We start from the raw sequence: 15,917 nt of genomic DNA, 5'->3' as shown, positions 1-15,917 counted from the left end.
TGATTTGACTGCTCATTACTCACTATTAATGCGGCGCAACGATCGGTCTGAGTCCCCCATGCGGCTGTGCACTACCCCCTCGGTTCTTAAATATACTCCGGAGTATTTGTCTTTCTGGAGATTTCAACATGTGACTACTCAAATATTTTTCCTTTTAGAGATTCAAATGGACTACTACATACGGATGTATATAGACATATTTTAGAGTGTAGATTCACTCATTTTGCTCCGTATGTAGTCACTTGTTGAAATCTCTAGAAAGACAAATATTTAGGAACGGAGGGAGTACACATACGAAGCAAAATGAGTGAATCTACACTCTAAAATATGCCCATTTGAAATTTGTAAAAACACAATTATTTAGGAACGAAGGAGTATAATTTTGTGCATGGCACATGGACCCGGATGCCGAAGAGGCTTCTGTCAATGCTATCAAGCTTCCAGCATTTGTTTACATAATTGACGTACTATGCAAATAATTTTCCAGCGACATGAAATTGTACAATTGTGTGAGCTTTCAGCTTTTGTTTCGTGTGTCTTGCCATCGATGCTCTTTCAGAAACAATAAAAAACTAAATTCCTTGCTAATTAGAGCTAATATTTACATCACAACTGAAGACAAAGTTGTGAGAAGGTGTTAAATTAAAATTGACCCATGCTTTCATTGGCAGCAACGTCCCCCCAGCTCTGTCTAAATCAACAAGGCATGTTGGGAAAAAGTAGCTGTCTGGAGCATGCAACATTCCGATCATTTTGTGCAGTTCCACTAAAATAGAGCTGAGCGTCCCTGTTCCAAAGATATTAAGTGTGATTACGATAATAGAGGACTGCTGATGAAACAATAAACACACAAATAGAAGCCGGTCACCTTTGCAGTCTCTCTTAAGACTAACTAGTTGGAGAAGATTAGGCTCGGAGTTGGATGAGGAGGATAGAGCAAAACCAATCTCCCTTTGTGCAGTTGCATTGAAATGTAGAGACGTTGCCCGTGTGACATTTTGGCAGAACTGCACAGAACACTCTTAAGAAAAATGTGATTTGTGCAGTTCACCAAAAGGTCGCAATAGCAACGAGGTGAAATGGATAGCCCTGTTTGCAAAAAGAGGTAGAAAGGAAACAATTACTGGCCAATTACAGTTGATGACACATGCGACGACAAAAAAGAAGCATATTCCTTGTCCTAAGGGAAGATAACAACACAGTTGTGTTTGTCTAAAACGGTGTGAGGACGAGATTGCAATATGGAAAGTACGCCGGATGAGCTATGTTTTGGGCAAAGAACTATGGAAGATCCACATGCAGCGACGTGGGAAGACGGGTAGTGGAGCAAGGCCGGAGGGGATACCTGGAGGTCGTCGGGATGTAACTAGGTGAGCGGTGGCGGGCGGAATTTGCCCATACTGCGGTAGCGAGCAGGTGGCCTAGGCCCTACCACGCCGGAGCTTGGTCAGAGAGAACGGCATGTACCGCAGATCGGGACATGCTGCCTCGGCGCCGTCGAACGGAGAAACGATGCACGTCCTCCCTTTCCGGCCGGATTATTGACCAACGGTGAGAGAGAGAGAGAGAGAGGCCACCGCAGCCTTGTGTGAGATACTCTAAAGAGAGACAAACCAGGCAGGCAGGCTCCATTGTATATAGTGGAGCGGACTACCATTTTCTCCATAAAAATCGTTTTATATTCTATGTACGTGCCATTGAGCGATATAACTTTATTTAAAAATAACGCGCCAATGCATCAAGTCGAACTTTGTTTCGTGCACGCGTGGTACACGACCTCCGTAGGTAAACAACCGCTACACGCATTCAAATTAGCACGTGGGCTGCCATTTCGTACAGAAATGAGCTCCACCGTGTACCCGCGCGGGTGTGGGCTGGGCACGAAGCATGAGTACGTGCACGGTGCACCTATTCTCTTCTTGTATATGTACACCACCTACGTGTCAGGACCGGTTTTCGGGATATTAATTTACCGGAAAATGGCCCTTGTGCTCACCAGCCCCAGGATTACTGTTAGCTGATGAGGCACCAACTTGATACAGAAATTCCAAGCAAAGTACAAAATATGTAGTACAGGACCATTGTGGCCTATGAGTACAACAATTGGTTTCTAGTGGTTGATGGTGGAAGCGGTTTGTGGTTCATCTGCGTCTATGGGACTCCATTTCCCACAGGAACAGCTGACCTGGATAACTCCTATCTTCGCAAGGCTGCTATCACCGTTGCTTAGGTTCCAGGGCTGTCATCGCAACGCTCCTCTCCAAGCAAGAAATCTGGCCAAGACAATAGCCAGGGACAAGCCAGTGAGTACTTTTGAATGTACTCGCAAACATTATGAACACGGGTATAATATAACAAATGATAATCACGCTCTGAAATATTCAATGATCGCAATGTCAGTCACGAAATAAAACAAAATCCATGATGTGCACGCATGCAGGTTGTTCGTATAAAACATGAATATGCAATCCGAGAATAGAAATAAAAAATGCACCGATCGGGTGTCTGAAGCGACGCCTCGAAAGGACGACAACAGAAAGTGTGCCTCAGTCGGGCGTCTAAGCGACACCACATAAAGGGCTTATAAAGTAAACAAATAACAAGCATGCCACAGTCGGGCGTCTGAGCGACACCACATAAAGGGCTTATAAAGTAAACAAATAACAGGCATGCCACAGTCGGGCGTCTGAGCGACACCACATAAAGGGCTTATAAGGTAAACAAATAACAAGCATGCCATAGTCGGGCGTCTGAGCGACACCACATAAAGGGCTTATAAAGTAAACAAATAACAAGCATGCCACAGTCGGGCATCTGAGCGACAGCACATAAAGGGCTTATAAAGTAAACAAATAACAGGCATGCCACAGTCGGGCGTCTGAGCGACACCACATAAAGGCCTTATAAAGTAAACAAATAACAAGCATGCCACAGTCGGTCGTCTGAGCGACACCACATAAAGGGCTTATAAGAAAATAATCACAATGAGTATCCAGGAGGTAGAACCGTCCCAGGGATACTCAATAATTCAAGTAATAAAAAGGGTTAGTCCAATATAATAATAATCACAATCATCATAAGTCACAAGTCATGATCCATGTTCCGGTTTAGTAGTTTCTCCTCCGAAGACCGACACTAAGACCGACACTTGACCCATCTCAGACTGTAGTCCTTACCCATGGACACGGCTATTCGAATAGATTTAACCTCTGCAGAGGGTGTACTCTTTACCCACGAGTAATGGATTTCTTTAGTCCATCGGGACTAATTCCGTCTACGGTCTTTTAATTGAAAACACACCTGACTGCACACACCAACCTAACTTACCGGTGTCTGGAATCACCCACGACACCTGTTAAGCAAAACTCTAAGTGGGGAGGCTACAACCTCGCGTAGCATGGGATCAAATTTATATCGCGCGCTCTAAGGGGTGCCCCTTCTCGGTCCCAACCGGAAACACCCATGCCCCCGGACCAGGTGGCATGCCTACCGGATGCATCCGGTATCTTCCACCATGGCCTCTCTGTACGGTGTGTGCTCGGAAGGGGTTGAGAACTTACTGAACCGTACCCTAACTGCGGCAGGGACAAGTGGTAGTACGAAACAAGTATGGGGGTTACTGGAACAAGACTCGATCTACGGCCGACTCAGGAGGTCCAAGTATTCCCTGTATGATTAGCATAACAAATATATTTCAATTAACAGATAGAATCACCACTCATCATACCTCATCATGCCATACCGGACACACTCGTCTCGACGAGGAACTAGGGACAAGCTCGTGTCTACCCAAGACAGAGACCTTCCCGGCTTCCTTCCGGTAGGCATGAAAGGCATACGAAGATGATTACTATCACAAGCATATCCATTTCTAACAGCAAAGAATCTTCATTATGCACTCATGCGTATGATTGTATCGTCACATAAAATAACGAATGCTCCATGTCAAGGTGGTGTTGTAACCGTATCAAACAACACACAAAAATATTATACCAGGGTTCAGAATGCTTGCCTTCAAGAGTATGCAAGGGGGTGCACTTTTTGAAAGTTGCTTCCTTCTTAAAAAATCCTATTTTGGAAAATATTCAAATTAACACATACTTTAAAAACAGCGCAAAAAGATGTCCTAGATATTTTTGAAATAAATCTTAAAGTAAACTAGGTGGAATTTGAGAGAGGTAGGAAAGAGAATTAATTCATTTGGAGTTTTATTTAAAAAGATATAGCCAGTCAAAGTATAGTCAAAATCCAGTTTTTAAAATAAAACAGAAAAGAAAACGTTTTGGACGAAATACGCTTTCGAGAGGAGGACACGTACTTCGGGCTTTACGCCTCCACTTAACCCGCGCGGGCCGACCCGTGGGTCACTGACAGTGGGCCCCTTGGGTCCACCGGTCAGGTTTGACCAGTCGTCCCCGCCTTCCTTTCTTCTGGCCGAACGGAGGCGGAGCTCCGGCGATCGCCGTCGGCGAACGGAGGCTCCTCGCGGGGTTCTGATGGCGGGGATGGATCCGCCAGTCCAGGGCGGTCCTCCCGGTGGTCGACAGGCCGGCGGGGGCGAAGGGAGTCGCCGGCGGCGAGCTCCGTGGCGGAGGTGGCTTCGGGAGGATTTGGGGGTTTGGCTATGGTGGCTCCCGAGCGAATTTGAGGTGTTGGGTGGCTCGGCGAGATCGAGGGGAAGGGGATTGTGCCACTGGTTGGACGGGGGAGGCTCTGGTTGCGACGAGCGGAGCCGGGGAGTGGCGGCGGCCGAACTTGCCGGAGGTGGGGAAGGGAAGGGCCTCTGGCCAACTGGGGAGGAGGGGGGCTTCCTACTGCTCGAACGAGGCTGCTCACGAGCTTAGGCGTGATCGGGAGGGCTATATATAGCCCGGAGAGGTCGGTTCCCTTGGCCGTGGATAAGAACGCCAACGAACCGCCGTTCTGTAGCCTGCAGGATGACGTGGCAGCGACGGGTGCTAGCGGACGCGCTCTTGGATAAGCTCGGGCTGCCCAGGGGCGAGCTGGCGCGCGGCTGTGGCTCGAGCGGTGCCGTCCATGGCAGAGACTGCTGCGGCCGCCCGCTCGCTGCCACGGCCGACCTGACGGCAGCGCTGTAGGGCGCCAGGGGGGGGCTTCGAGGGTTCTGGCGAGCGGATGAGGACGGGCGCGGCTCTGCGGGCGAGCAACGGCCAGGGGCGCGGGGCGAGTGAACGTGGCGGCTCGGTTGCGCGCGCGCGTGCAAAACGTGCGCTCTGGGCGCGCCCAGCGCACGCACACGAGCTATTCGGCAAAATGCCATGGCATGCCAGAGGGCTCCACATCATGTGAGGTTTGGCAGGTCTAGGTTATTGTTTGCAAGGAGGTTAGTGGACATGGTGGTTAGGCAAAGCAAGCAGGTCCAGTGTGCAAACTAAAAGCTATGTCAAATCTGACCATGCACATAAGGTGTTTGACAAAATGCCAAGGGCACCTAGGCATTTCTTGGGGAGCAAAAATCTCCGGATCAGTCTCTCTAGATGCAAAAGAGGGTGGAAAGGTTAGTTGGTCAAGACTAGAAACTTGATAGTGCAAGTTTTTGAGAAAACCATTTCTGGACAGAAAGTAAAAGGCATAGTTTCATGGACCAAAAATACTCCAATAGGTCCACTCTCCTGGACTCAAGGGTTTTGTAGGGTGGTTGATAAGCAGGAGAAAGATTATGGGCATTAGAGCAGCAAAAATCAGAGTTGCTGTAGAAAAAGCCAAACTAGACCAGAGAGCAAAAGAGGATGTTTTGCTCAAATTTTCCATAGAACACCAGTGGGTTTTTGCATAAAGTTGAATAAGATACTCCTACTAACATCACCTAATTTTGGTGGAAGTTTTAAAGAAATATTTAAATAGGTTGTAGTGCAAAAGTGCAAACTGGACCAGATTTGAAAACTTGGGGAAAAGCTCAAAATCTCCAAATGACTAAAGGGTATCTTTGCACAAAAGTGATCTAGGAACATCACATGTCCTCCCCAAATTTTGGTGGGATTATTAAATGAATTTATCAAAGGGTTGCAGTGCAAATGGGACCCGAAAACTTATGAAAACCCATTTTAGAGAAATACATCTCAGGGAAAAATAATTATAAATAATCCCACTGATAAAAGAATTGTTTTATTAGGGAGGGTAAACAAGTCCAATAATAATTGGAAAGTTTTCACTTGGGGTGAAAACTCCACAACTTAGGAGAAAAGAGAGGTTCTGAGATCAAAAATAAATCCAGAAAAAAGAAAATTTAATTTCTTAGCAAAAATTTAATTAACAAAACATGGTTAAATTTTTGGGGTGTTACAACACTACCCCCCTTAAGAAAAATCTCGTCCTTGAGATTTGCTAAGGACATATTTTGCAAAAAGATTGCTCGTACCATGCGATAATCGTAACATGGAAAGCGGTTACTCCACACACGTGATAGGACGGGGTCACAGTAGAATCGCTAACTAAGGTGCAGTTGTGGTGTACTAGCAAGGTAATCGATTAGGTGATAGAAGAACGCGCAGTCGTGTATTTAGTGTATGCGTCTCGCGAGTCGTATAACGCGAGGGCATGCAAATTAATTATTTTTATTGAGAAAAACATTTTTCATCGCAGTGGTCTTTTAAGAAAAACCTTACTATGAAGTTTGCTATAATTAAAAACAATCGATTTTATTTTTTCACGAGAAACAACTTCTACCAATGCAATATACTAATACAGAAAATTTTAAAGCACAACACAGTTATCACAACAAGCAGTCAAACGATACACAAACGGATATAACCGCGGTGCTGACGGTTCAGGAAATAAGCTATATGTTACGAGGAAAAATATTCCTTGCAATGGGATATATCTCTCGTCTACTCGGAGCGGATGGGGGACTCACAAAAGGCGTCTCTCTTAGTCTGGCCCTCAGGGGTCTGCTAATGGCGACTAGGGTCTTACACAGCAAGGGTCTGGAGAAAAATCCATCACTTGTTGGGTCAAGTGCTCTCGAGCGATGACATAGTGCACCAGCTCAATTAGCGTCGGACTTTTCTCTACTCAGGTGTAGGGAAAGGATGTGGTTTCTCTGGCTGCTGCACTATTCGGAAAACAAAATAGCCACATTCACTGGCATAGGGTACCATGAATTGAAGATGGGTAACCGTTCCATAAGCAGCAATCTTAATTGCCATTGTTGGAGTGGGTATGGATTTTCCCGATGAAGGGAACTTCCGTAGGGTCTTGGTTTAGGTCTACCTACGGGGTGTGCCTGGCTGTACAATATTTCGAGGGGGTGAGAGTGACCCTCGATTTGAACAGATTGTACCAGGATGGCTGGGGAAAACCCATGGTACTGTGGTCAAAATCCCACAATTATTTTGATAAAATCCCCCCGGGGTGGCATCTGGGGTCTTTATATGAATCCCAAGGAGCGACCTGAAAAACAAATGGCTGTGAAGGTAGTGCACAAGGTGAGGGATGTTTGGTAAGATCACGGAGTGGCCTCATGTATAGCATCTGGGTTGGATGACATATCGTGTTGTGGGGGCAATATTAATTGTCGGTTGGGGCAAACGTTCCCTTTATATAAAGAAAACAGAGTCTTCCTTTGCACGCTTGCGAATGGGGCAACTCAGGTGTCGATCACGGGCGTGTAGCTTAATGGGCTAGTCTGATAGGTTGGGCACAGACTGCCAAAAGCTGTCGGGGTCACTGTGGGGGCTATCGGGTAGGATAAGCTTGGTTGTGGTGAGGTTAAGGTCTGGTGGGTGGGTTAACCTAGGTTTTTTGACCTGGCTAAGATAGGATTAGCCAATGGTCAGCCTGGCTCTGATACCAAGTTTGTCAGGACCGGTTTTCGGGATATTAATTTCCCAGAAAATAGCCCTTGTGCTCACCAGCCCCAGGATCACTGTTAGCTGATGAGGCACCAACTTGATACAGAAATTCCAAGCAAAGTACAAAATATGTAGTACAGGAACATTGTGGCCTATGAGTACAACAATTGGTTTCTAGTGGTTGATGGCGGAAGCGGTTTGTGGTTCATCTGCGTCTATGGGACTCCATTTCCCACAGGAACAGCTGACCTGGATAACTCCTATCTTCGCGAGGCTGCTATCACCGTTGCTTAGGTTCCGGGGCTGTCATCGCAACGCTCCTCTCCAAGCAAGAAATCTGGCCAAGACAATAGCCAGGGACAAGCCAGTGAGTACTTTTGAATGTACTCGCAAACATTATGAACACGGGTATAATATAAAAAATGATAATCACGCTCTGAAATATTCTATGATCGCAATGTCAGTCACGAAATAAAACAAAATCCATGATGCACGCATGCAGGTTGTTCATATAAAACATGAATATGCAATCCGAGAATAGAAATAAAAAAATGCACCGATCGGGTGTCTGAAGTGACGCCTCGAAAGGACGACAACAGAAAGCGTGCCTCAGTCGGGTGTCTGAGCGACACCACATAAAGGGCTTATAAAGTAAACAAAAAACAAGCATGCCACAGTCGGGCGTCTGAGCCACACCACATAAAGGGCTTATAAAGTAAACAAATAACAGGCATGCCACAGTCGGGCGTCTGAGCGACACCACATAAAGGGCTTATAAAGTAAACAAATAACAAGCATGCCACAGTCGGGCGTCTGAGCGACAGCACATAAAGGGCTTATAAAGTAAACAAATAACAGGCATGCCACAGTCGGGCGTCTGAGCGACACCACATAAAGGGCTTATAAAGTAAACAAATAACAAGCATGCCACAGTCGGGCGTCTGAGCGACACCACATAAAGGGCTTATAAGAAAATAATCACAATGAATATCCAGGAGGTAGAACCGTCCCAGGGATACTCAATAATTCAAGTAATAAAAAGGGTTAGTCCAATATAATAATAATCACAATCATCATAAGTCATAAGTCATGATCCATGTTCCGGTTTAGTAGTTTCTCCTCCGAAGACCGACACTAAGACCGACACTTGACCCATCTCAGACTGTAGTCCTTACCCATGGACACGGCTATTTGAATAGATTTAACCTCTGCAGAGGGTGTACTCTTTACCCACGAGTAACGGATTTCTTTAGTCCATCGGGACTAATTCCGTCTACGGTCTTTTAGTTGAAAACATACCTGACCGCACACACCAACCTAACTTACCGGTGTCTGGAATCACCCACGACACCTGTTAAGCAAAACTCTAAGTGGGGAGGCTACAACCTCGCGTAGCATGGGATCAAATTTATATCGCGCGCTCTAAGGGGTGCCCCTTCTCGGTCCCAACCGGAAACACCCATGCCCCCGGACCAGGTGGCATGCCTACCGGATGCATCCGGTATCTTCCACCATGGCCTCTCTGTACGGTGTGTGCTAGGAAGGGGTTGACAACTTACTGAACCGTACCCTACCTGCGGCAGGGACAAGTGGTAGTACGAAACAAGTATGGGGGTTACTGGAACAAGACTCGATCTACGGCCGACTCAGGAGGTCCAAGTATTCCCTGTATGATTAGCATAACAAATATATTTCAATTAACAGATAGAATCACCACTCATCATACCTCATCATGCCATACCGGACACACTCGTCTCGACGAGGAACTAGGGACAAGCTCGTGTCTACCCAAGACAGAGACCTTCCCGGCTTCCTTCTGGTAGGCATGAAAGGCATACGAAGATGATTACTATCACAAGCATATCCATTTCTAATAGCAAAGAATCTTCATTATGCACTCATGCGTATGATTGTATCGTCACATAAAATAACGAATGCTCCATGTCAAGGTGGTGTTGTAACCGTATCAAACAACACACAAAAATATTATGCCAGGGTTCAGAACGCTTGCCTTCAAGAGTATGCAAGGGGGTGCACTTTTCGAAAGTTGCTTCCTTCCTGAAAAATCCTATTTTTGAAAATATTCAAATTAACACATACTTTAAAAACGGCGCAAAAAGTTGTCCTACATATTTTTGAAATAAATCTTAAAATAAACTAGGTGGAATTTGAGAGAGGTAGGAAAAAGAATTAATTCATTTGGAGTTTTATTTAAAAAGTTATAGCCAGTCAAAGTTTAGTCAAAATCCTGTTTTTAAAATAAAACAGAAAAGAAAACGTTTCGGACGAAATACGCATTCGAGAGGAGGACACGTACTTCGGGCTTTACGCCTCCACTTAACCCGCGCGGGCCGACCCGTGGGTCACTGACAGTGGGCCCCTTGGGTCCACTGGTCAGGTTTGACAAGTCGTCCCCGCCTTCCTTTCTTCTGGCCGAACGGAGGCGGAGCTCCGGCGATCGCCGTCGGTGAACGGAGGCTCCTCGCGGGGTTCGAATGGCGGGGATGGATCCGCCAGTCCAGGGCGGTCCTCCCGGTGGTCGACAGGCTGGCGGGGGCGAAGGGAGTCGCCGGCGGCGAGCTCCGCGGCGGAGGTGGCTTCGGGAGGATTTGTGGGTTTGGGCTACGGTGGCTCCCGAGCGAATTTGAGATGTTGGGTGGCTCCGCGAGATCGAGCGGAAGGGGATGGTGGCACTGGTTGGACGGGGGAGGCTCTGGTTGCGACGAGCGGAGCCGGGGAGTGGCGGCGGCCGAACTTGCCGGAGGTGGGGAAGGGAAGGGCCTCTAGCTAACTAGGGAGGAGGGGGGCTTCCTACTGCTCGAAAGAGGCTGCTCACGAGCTTAGGCATGATCGGGAGGGCTATATATAGCTTGGAGAGGTCGGTTCCCGTGGCCGTGGATAAGAACGCCGGCGAACCGCCGTTCTGTAGCCTGCAGGACGACGTGGCGGCGACGGGCGCTAGCGGACGCGCTCTTGGATAAGCTCGGGCTGCCCAAGGGCGAGCTGGCGCGCGACTGTGGCTCGGGCGGCGCCGTCCATGGCAGAGACTACTGCGGCCGCCCGCTCGCTGCCACGGCCGACCTGACGGCGGCGCTGTAGGGTGCCAGGGGGGGCTTGGAGGGTTCTGGCGAGCGGATGAGGACGGGCGCGGCTCTGCGGGCGAGCAACGGCCAGGGGCGCGGGGCGAGTGAACGCGGCGGCTCGGTTGCGCGCGCGCGCGTGCAAAACGTGCGCTCTGGGCGCGCCCAGCGCACGCACGCGAGCTGTTCGGCAAAATGCCATGGCATGCCAGAGGGCTCCACATCATGTGAGGATTGGCTGGTCTAGGTTATTGTTTGCAAGGAGGTTAGTGGACATGGTGGTTAGGCAAAGCAAGCAGGTCCAGTGTGCAAACTAAAAGCTATGTCAAATCTGACCATGCACATAAGGTGTTTGACAAAATGCCAAGGGCACCTAGGCATTTCTTGGGGGGGCCAAAATCTCCGGATCATAGTCTCTCTAGATGCAAAAGAGGGTGGTAAGGTTAGTTGGTCAGGACTAGAAACTTGATAGTGCAAGTTTTTGAGAAAACCATTTCTGGACAGAAAGTAAAAGGCATAGTTTCATGGACCAAAAATACTCCAATAGGTCCACTCTCCTGGACTCAAGGGTTTTGCAGGGTGGTTGATAAGCAGGAGAAAGATTATGGGCATTAGAGCAACAAAAATCAGAGTTGCTGTAGAAAAAGCCAAACTAGACCAGAGAGCAAAAGCGGATGTTTTGCTCAAATTTTCCATGGAACACCAGTGGGTTTTTGCATAAAGTTGAATAATATACTCCTACTAACATCCCCTAATTTTGGTGGAAGTTTTAAAGAAATATTTAAATAGGTTGTAGTGCAAAAGTGCAAAGTGGACCAGATTTGAAAACTTGGGGAAAAGCTCAAAATCTCCAAATGACTAAAGGGTATCTTTGCACAAATGTGATCAAGGAACATCACATGTCATCCCCAAATTTTGGTGGGATTTTTAAATAATTTATCAAAGGGTTGCAGTGCAAATGGGACCCGAAAACTTATGAAAACCCATTATAGAGAAATACAGCTCAGGGAAAAATAATTATAAATAATCCCACTGATAAAAGAATTGATTTATTAGAGAGGGTAAACAAGTCCAATAATAATTGGAAAGTTTTCACTTGGGGTGAAAACTCCACAACTTAGGAGAAAAGAGAGGTTCTGAGATAAAAAATAAATCTAGAAAAAAGAAAATTTAATTTCTTAGCAAAATTTTAATAAACAAAACATGGTTAAATTTTTGGGGTGTTACACTACGTGGGGTTGTGTGAGAGAGATACAAACGTAGAGAGATATAGTGTGTGGGTTCTTGAGAGTTTTTTTTGGGGGGGGAGGGGAGGGTGGGGTCAATCAAAAAATGTAACATATGCAATGTGTGTGAAATAGGGTCCTGGATATATCATATATATAGAGGGGGAGATCCACGAGAAGAGAGTGGAGGTATCATCGGCTTGAAGTGTCCATAGAATTGAAGAAAGGGATGATGTGTGTGTGTGTGCGCGCGCGATCGACAAAGAGTGCCATTGAATTTGTGTGTGCCCACGTCAAAGATATAGAGTGGTTGTCCTACTGGAACGTGAGAGGCGACAGGTGCAGTTTGTCTCTGTGGCATGGATACCTACCTACGACGCTCGACTATCGGTGTGTGGTGGGGGGGGAGGGATGTGGTGGGGGGAGGCCTAATTAACTATAGAGGTACACTGGCTGGTATATGTGTGGAGGAGGAGAGAGGCCTACCTCACGTATTAAGGGAGATTGATCTACCTCATGTATTAGGGAGATCGATCGTCATCCATGCATATGTGTAGGAGACGAATAAGGCCGAGAGAGAGATAGAGCTAGAGTGTTGGAGGGGGTGGTAGTGGAGTTGCTTCTAACAAATGGTGGGATAGGCTTACTAGACAACCGGAGGGCACACCTGCAATATCAATAAGAGAGGGGATGACTGCCTGTCTGTGCATGTGCGTGTGAGAGACGGGTCAGGAGGCATGCACGAATGATGAGGGGGGCGATATGGATGTGGTAAGCAGACATAACTACATAGGAAGATCAATCGTCCTTTGTCAGAGAAAGGAGAGACATAACTTGTGAGGTACGTCGATCGATGGGGGGGGGAATAGTTAAAGTCGACCTAGGTATATGTTGGGAGATCGATCGGTATACATGCATGTGTGTGTTAGAAGCAAATGAGGCACGGGGAGAAGGATAGAGAGAGAGAGAGGGATGCATCTAGGAGGTGGTGCGAGAGTCATACTATATCGAGGGGGGAGAGGTGTGCGAGTACGAGATCGATGAAAAGAGTGGTGGGAGTGAGGCATGGACGGTGATAAGAGAAGAGGGGAAGCTTGTGTTTTGTGCAAGGCACACCTGGCTAGGGAGGCATATCGATCGATGTGTGCCGCAAAGAAGGAGCTGGGGGGCCTACACACACCATGGGTGAACGACTTAAAGTGAAAAGCCTAATTTGCGCGATGGAGCTAGAGAATGCTGAGGGAGGGTTAGAGGGATGCGGGCGTCTGCATGCACGAGAGAAAGTTAGCGCTAGCTAGCTACAAAGATAAGAGGATTTGTGTGGGTGTAAAAGACGAATAGAGATCATACTTCATTATAAAAAGCGAATTCGGATATTTGAAGAATTTATCATAGTGTTTTAAACCGACGCATGTGTGAATATATATAACGGTGATACACATGGTGTGGTTATGAACATGTTATACTACATATAATATATTTTATCTCTACTCTTATAAAAAAACGGAGTTGTTGATGATGGCGCCATCCTGCAATATAGGCCGTCCGATTTATATCTGATGGATAGGAAGGAAACTATGGCAATTTTGAAAAAAGATACCCACACCCCTCTCCATATTTGCAAATTAGGCCTCCCCATGATCATGTTGATGTTTTGTGGAACGCATGGGCATCTTGCTAGTACGACGTATAACATATAGAACATTGATCATAATTTGGGCTAATGTGTGCCTTTTGCAGCTCAGGTCTAAATACTTGTCAAAATGTAGGGGGCGGGGCACTATACTATGTGTGATAAACACGGTGTACACGTATGGAACATGGTTTAGATTATGAATATATAGTCAGTACATCAAATGTACTATTATTTGGAATCAACATCAAGTGTATTCAAAAAATAGAATTCGAGTTCATGTAGTACACATAGTTCATATCTATCTCTATAGTAATCATGTGGTGTGTTATTAAGGTAATAAACGAATGATGGTTGAAGTTGGCAACAATCATGACTGTAGATTTGTTATTGAAATAGAGAAACAAATTCAAATTCAGTTTGAATTGCAGCGGTAGTATAGACATTTGGAATGCACTAAAATGTTGGTATGAGTAGGTTACATGCATTATACAGCAAGCGAAAAAATTTAACTGGACATAACATGGATTCATACTACCGAATAACATTTAATTGCACTTTGTTGGTATGAGTAGCTTTAAATAGCATTTTTATAGTAAAACGGGGCAAGACTCTCTCTTTGTGTGGTGTGAATAGTTTTATTTTTTTCGTTTTATTTTTGGTTGAGGGAAGTGCGAATTGATTTGGTGCGTACAAGTACAATATTACATGTTAGGCTTGTCCCTAAAATTCAACCCGCGCCTTGTTATATCCCGAAAATTCAGATATCGTGCTCCCAAAACTGGCGCCTTCACAACCCTCGCCTTGCTATCCCGAAATTACAACGCGCGCGAAAACTCCCTCCAGCTGCCAAATCCCGACACGCGAAATCCCCCTTCTAACCCTGAGCCGAAAGTGCCGCTAGTTCAAATCGGTGCGGGGTACTTTTGTAACACACCCTACATTTTGGACAAGCGCGTCCCTAAGTCATGGTTCACCCCCTCCCATCGCCTCCTTTTTGCCATTCGAAATCCCAGGCCGCCATAACCTCTCCGCTCCAGCCACGAAACCCCACCCTCCTCCGTCCGCCACCTCACCGCTGCCCAGCCGGAGCCTCTTCCCCGACGACGTCGTCCACCGCAACAGCTCGACGTCCCTCGTCCACCTCTTCGGATGAGGATCCGTCGTCCATCTCGTCGTCCCGCCGGTTCAGCCGCCCCGACCTCCACCTCCAAGGAGCTGCTCCGACGATCGCCTCGTCTATCGCGGCTGCTCCATCCCCACAGCGCTGCCTTAACCTGCTCCACCGGAACTGCAGCATCCTCACCGACTCCTCGGATGAAGCCGAGGCCTACTCGGCACCACCAAAGAGGTTGTACACTCATCGCATCGCACCTTCTCCTTAGCTCGACCTCCCGGCGCCGACGGTGCTCCATCCCGCACCCCCATGGAGCGGCTACCTTGAAGCCGGCGCCGCGGGCGACATCTCCACGGCGGCTCTCCCCCAGTGCGAGGCCCCTTCGGCGGCGGCGTCCATACCAGTCGGATCTGCTGCTGGTGCTCCAGCTCTCGCTCGCTCGCTCGCGCTGCTGCTGCTGGTGCTCCGGCTCTCGCTCGATTGCGCGCTCGCCCAGCTGCTGCTTCTCCAGCTCTCGCTCGCTCGCGCTGCTGCTGCTGCTCTCCCCCTCGCTCGTGCTGCTGCTCTGCTCCGATTTAGCTACACTTCAGTCAACTGAATCGACTTTTGGGTCAGTCGATTTTCAGGGGGTGGGGGGGGCTCGCCGGAGTTAAGGAAGAACCACCCGCAGCGGAGACGGGGGCTTGCCGGAGAGGTACCCCACTATCTATCTTAGGGTTCGGGGTGGGGGCGGGGGGCCTATAGGGCTGGCCGAGGCGGCGGCGGACCGGCGGTGGGGAGTTGTTTCAGGGCGGCGAGGCGGCGCTGGGGCCGGTGGTGGCTGGCGGCTCAGGGGGGTGCAGGTTGAAGATGAACTGCAGGCCCTCCCTAAACTACATGTCAATTGCCTCTCTGCTACCATTGCGTTCAGTTTCGACAGTAACATTCAGATTCCATAGTAAATTTTAGTTTCGACAGTTAAGTTCAGAGTCAATAGTCTTTACCTCATCTATTGTAGTCAAGTGGTTTTTGGTGATGTAAATTTTACATCTATTTTACATCATCTATTGG

Source organism: Aegilops tauschii, chromosome 6 (assembly GCF_002575655.3).
Source record: "Aegilops tauschii subsp. strangulata cultivar AL8/78 chromosome 6, Aet v6.0, whole genome shotgun sequence".
Taxonomy (NCBI): domain Eukaryota; kingdom Viridiplantae; phylum Streptophyta; class Magnoliopsida; order Poales; family Poaceae; genus Aegilops; species Aegilops tauschii.
The sequence above is the reverse complement of the archived record's forward strand: the minus strand, read 5'-3'. Positions refer to the sequence as shown.